Below are 5,950 nucleotides of genomic sequence, written 5' to 3'. Positions count from 1 at the left end.
CCGAGGAGCACTGCGCTGTAAGCAGACCCTCACCTCACTATGTTCATATCCCCATGACATGTGTTGATATCAGTATACCTGATACATGTTTACAAAATTCTCTGAATATCGGCAATTGTATCAATATTGCGTACTGAAGAGTAAATTGATATGTCTGCTCAGTTAAAAGAATGTAGTTAAATTAGCCACCTTTATGTATTTACTAAAGGTTCTTTGCAACTTTTTCAGCGTAGGTACAACTTATTATATGTACATTTTTCTCGTACAAACTTCGCCGTGTCGCATTATTAGCTATGCTATTACTTGGTTTTCTAAGCTCCTAGGGCGTTGTTGCTCCTAGCGCTATGTTAAATAACCTTTCATTATCATCCTGATCGTCATGAACCCATTACAGGGCACGGGTTTCAGAAAAAAAAGGATTTAGACCGTAGATCACCGGGCAGGCCAAGGGCAGATAGGAGAAAATTATGGAGCACCCGTTGTAGTTGATATTTAATTGCTTAAACCGCACATAGTTACACACAACGAATAGTTAGAGGTGCTTTGCGGGGAGCAAACTCGGCCCCCTCGCAAGTAAAATCAAAGACGTATCAAATAACCTATCAATCATCGGCCGATTGCAGCGACCCTGCTTTCTGAGTTCAAGGCTTCGATTCCCAAACCTGGAAAATGCGTCTGCGTTTTTATCTGCTTATGTATCTTTATGTATATAATTCACAAAAATATTACTTTGGGGTTCTATGGCGAAGTGTGTATGGTCGTAGTATACTAATTAATTTTTTTATTACTTATTACCGCTTTGGGTTATCGAATGCAAAAAAGATTTTTCACGAAATGACATTATTGCGTTTGAAACACTTCAACTTTAATATTAGTATAGACATGTAAATTGCCTCGTTTATGTAATGGTTAGCATCTTTTATCCATTATCATTGTAATTTTTAATCTATAAAATATAGGCTGAGGGTGCTTATGATAATGTACGAATACGTATTTAAGGAAGTACTAATTTACATTCAACAGTGGGTAATATAAAAAACGCTCTGTGGTTTTCATTTCCTAGGTACTCCTCTTTTTGAGTAGGCTAATAAGGCTGCCTGTAATGTTCTTCAAATTTAAAACTCAAGTGAATTAAAATTAAGATACCGACTTACTACTCTTAATCTTTTTTCGTTATATTTTAATCATTCTGTTATAATGATAGGCGTGAATGTGAATGAATGAATAAAGAATTTTTGAATTTGAATTTTCAACTGAATGACGAAGGTTAACTGCAGTTTGACATGTTTTTAAAATATTAATTAGAATTAATTAGTGTTTTGCCTCAATTTCTTCCTTAAGATAAGATGCATGAGAAGTATTTAAAATATTATTACGTGTCGAGTGACTTCTAATCAGTCAGAGTGCTTACTGATTAGAAGTGCGTGTTTTATAGAAAGTAAATAAAACGTACTAAAAGTAAATATAAATTAAGTAATAACGTTTAGTTTGTTCCATGCAAGTGGTTGATATCTTATTAGCTTGAACAGAATCGAAAAAAAACAGAAATTAATTTTAATATAAAATAATAATTATGGAATGCTTAGTCGGTAGTATATTGCCAACCTTAACACGTAAAAATACTATGACAGTTTTCAGTAGGAAATACTTTTGAACCTGAATTCGTACAATTTACATCACTAAACGTTTACTATTTTATGTCACAAGAAATGAGTATCTCATACTAATTATACTATTTATCAGTTTAGTTTATTTTTTCTAAATTAGATTCATATTTATTTTTACCATATCCATATATTTTCTAATATTTAATAACTTATAAGCGCAAGCCTTTTACAACCCCGTAAATTGTGTGAAATTAAAGGAATAATAAATTTCCTTGGAAAAGACTTCAACGAGCTCGCATCGTGTTATGCCAATTAAATACTCTCTTACACAAAAATTGTAATAATGGAACTTTTGGAAAACCATTTCTTTATAATAAGTTCTATAAATAGTAATTCAGTTGCTAGTGATAATAACAAGGACTGGTTATAAAACGTTCCTTAAAAGTTCAAAGCCGCCTGAGAAACCTGCCAACCCATTACTGCAGAGTGGTGCGCTAATATATATATTCTCTAATCCTGTGGTAGAGGAGAGTTGTGCCCAGGAACGGGACATTATTAAGGCTAATTAATAATTATTAATTTTGGTAATAAAATTCAATCTAAAGTTTAGTACTTATTTTTTTTTTTCTAAAATATTTTCTATTATATTTTTAAGGTTTAAAAAGATGAGAGCATATAACTGTATGTATTATTAAAGCTGCGTCTAAAATTTAAACCTTGTAGTGACAAGATCAGATAAGATGACAAGGTATTTTTTATTAAATATAAAATAAACCTTTGATTACACCGATGGAAGATGAATGAACATGGAGCTTATTATGGTGGGAGGTGGGAGGTCAAGCGCCGACCGGTCTGCGCGTCTGCTCACCGTAGACTTTCTATTCCAACGCTATGTCCATCTCTCCGAAGTCGCACGTAAAATACACACCACCAAACAAATATTTCTTTATGGTGTGTGTTTAATTCCATTTTTAAACAGTTGGAAAGTTTATAATGCAAGGGATTTTGGTTAAGGCGAAACTCTGAAATAACTTTTTTCATATTTTATACCATTATTAAAAACATCTTTTCCTGGATTGCGATTCAGTATCGCTTCGTTACCATACTTACTGATTTTGGTTTTAGTTCCAAAGTAAACAGACGACAAATACGTTATAATCAGTTACCATAAAAATAAATTATATTTTAATAAATATTAAAGCATGCATACACTTTATGTTACGCATATTAAAGATTATTCCTATAAATTCGACGCATAAGCAAACGATGAAACTTATAGTAAAAGCTGATACGTAACAAACTAATGAGACTAAGAAGTCCTGAAATAAATGTATATACCTGTCGCAAGACATTATTGTAAAGTTATAAGTGGAGATGATAAGTAACTTAAAACATAACTAAACACTTAATTGAATCAGCAATAGTTATTGAAGAGAATAGTTAGATATAAATAATGACTAAAATTAATGACTATAAGTTATTCTCATTGAGGTGTTGTCAATCATCAGGCTTCTAGATTAGGTTAACTGGGGTCATCCGAAGTATTGTCATTAGAAAAAGTTTAATGAAAGGACGTTATGTAAATTCCAAATTGTAGTTCTTTGTTCTATCCAACAGCAATCAAATATTTGCGTAACTGCAAATGTGTACTTGAGAATTTTAATTTTGTTTACAAAAAGGTCTGTATACCACCACCCTCTAGTATTATCAAAAGAATAATTAATAATATTTAGATTTTCGAATGGCAATTGATTACAACATTTGTAATAGTAATTTTGAAGTATCATCAGCATTTCGCTTGGTTACAGGGACTTTTATTTCAATCATCACCAGCTTATTTATTATCCCACTGCTGGATATAAATTTTATAAGGAGGGTCTAGGAGAGGGTGCTTCAATGCGGGCTGTTGGGCTTGTTTATACAGTCCAAACGTAATACTTGTTTCACCACCAGATTGAAAAGCAGTGAGTAAATTTGAAAAATGTGTGTTTATGAATGAAGTTCATCTTGCACTTAAAATTGCGTAATCATAAGTAGGTAGCGTATAACAATGTGTTACAAGCACGACAAATCGTTGGAATTAAAAACCGATGCCGCACCTTTCGGCGATGTCTGTTTTTACCGCTTTACGTCTGTTTCGTCATGATGAGGCTTTCACCTCACGTCGTTTACATATACTTACGCATATTTTCTGTTTGTTTAAAAAATTTCACCAACAATAACTTACGCGACTCTAGTATTTCTCATTAATAGCCACTACTAGGCTAAAGGGTTTGCCCGTAATGACCACGCTTGGCAGACGGATTTGTGATCACAGTAGGTAGTAGTAGTAGCACGGCTGGGTACCGTTTTATATATTATATTGCCTTATCAACAACACCCGCGGGAAGAAGTGGTATTTTTTAGTGGACAACTATTTTCTATTATGCCGTCACCACATGACGCTTAGTATTTATAGTTGCGTTGAATTACCACTTTAACACATATTTTAGTAGTGAGATGACCACAACCATAACTAATTAATGAGTTTGGACAGTTATTTTCAAACTATTGCTTGTTAAGAGGTTTGTAAGTACTAGTTAAAGTATAAGTAACTACATTGTTTTATTATGTTCCTACTCTGAACACGTAACTGTTTGTTTTGATAACGGAATAAGCAGTTACAAAACTGTCGCTAATGTAAATTATGTTGTACAAAGATCTCTTAACTAATCAAAATGAGTATCAGTCAATTTAGTTAGTGACATTTCTCACAAACCAAATATTTGGCTTTGAAATAATAGCAATTAGTATCACGACTAATTAAAGTTCATCCATATACAAGCTGGTGAAGACATAACTAGTGACGTGAGTACCTTATAAAATAAAGGGTGGGATTACCGTGACAAAAGTCTATTAGGTGTCCAGTTGTAGAAATTTACCTATTCCATGACATAATTTCCAGTTGGAAAAATAATACGTAAAAGCATAAAGAAAAATACTATAGTAACACTAAATTAATATTAATGATAAGCTATAGTAACAACAAATCGTTATTATTTAAAAATATTATAAATATCTAATTTATTTTTTACCTCACACCTCGTAAGCGGCTGGAACGATTTGGATGAGTTTGATGTGTAAATTTCAATAGATCCCTGGATGTTTAAAACATCATCACATCACTGCCTGCCTGCTATATTTTAAAAATGTGCATACAAAGCATTAATTTCTACTGGGGCTTTTCACTTATTGGTGCAAGTTAATTTGATATACTAAGGATTGACCAATGTGAACTAAAAAGACAAAAAAAAAATTCCAACAACTGACTGGATACAAACTAAAGCTACTTCAACTTTAAAATTACTTTTCTTACAATACGCATAATATTAAAAAAGCCGTAAAAATCTTAAACAATATTGGAGTCAGGTTAGTATCATTTTTATTGCAACTTGTGTGGGTCAGCTGAGATGTGTACAGCCCATCGTATATTTGTACTTAATTGGTGCGAATAGAAAAATACCTGGTTAATTTCAGCAAACGATTCAATTATTTTTAATCGTATATTGTCTTTTTTTTTTCAAGCGTGTGTGAAATATTATGAAATGTCCAAAATTAAGTATGAATAGCACAATATTACACAAAGCCAAAGTGGAAACTTTCCTAATTAAGGAGCGATTGCAATTTTTTATGATTGCGAAGTAGGATCATAAATAATATTATGAACTTCGCACTCTCAGCGTCATGTAGGCTATTGCCTAGGACTAAAGGATGAACCACACTAGGCGGAATTGAGTTCTACTAATGAAGAATTGAATTCTGGTGAACACGGCAGTTTTTCTAGGAATAACGTTAGATGCTAAACTTCAATGGGGCCCTCATGTAAATAATTTATTGAGGCTTAGTTCTGCCGCCTATGCAGTGAAGCAGATACGCCACTTTTTTTCAGAAATTATTTATCGCCATCAACTCACTCCTATGTCATATTTTACATGTAATGTACGCATCAAAAGTGCCATCTATGTGCCTATTTGAATAAAGAAATATTTGACTCTGATTTTGACTTACTTGTTGGTGACTTCTTGCAGTGTTGGTCTACTTATTTTAAACAATGTGCGGGAACACATTTGTAAAGTACTTCCTAAATTTTTTTTATAAAGTAAAAATTGTCGGACCAAGCATTTGATGTTATGTGGAAGTCCATCGCCTATAAACAGAGCAATACTTCGCAGGGTACGCGACGGACACATCCTGCAAACTATCACCTTGTGTCCATCAATGAGGCGTAGGTGTGAAGCCTGATGTGTCTGTAATTACATCGGCAACCATGGAGACCGGAACTCAGCAATACTGCTTGGTGACAG

The sequence above is a fragment of the Pararge aegeria genome, chromosome 9 (assembly GCF_905163445.1).
Source record: "Pararge aegeria chromosome 9, ilParAegt1.1, whole genome shotgun sequence".
Classification (NCBI taxonomy): Eukaryota; Metazoa; Arthropoda; class Insecta; order Lepidoptera; family Nymphalidae; genus Pararge; species Pararge aegeria.
This window is presented reverse-complemented; position numbering follows the sequence as displayed.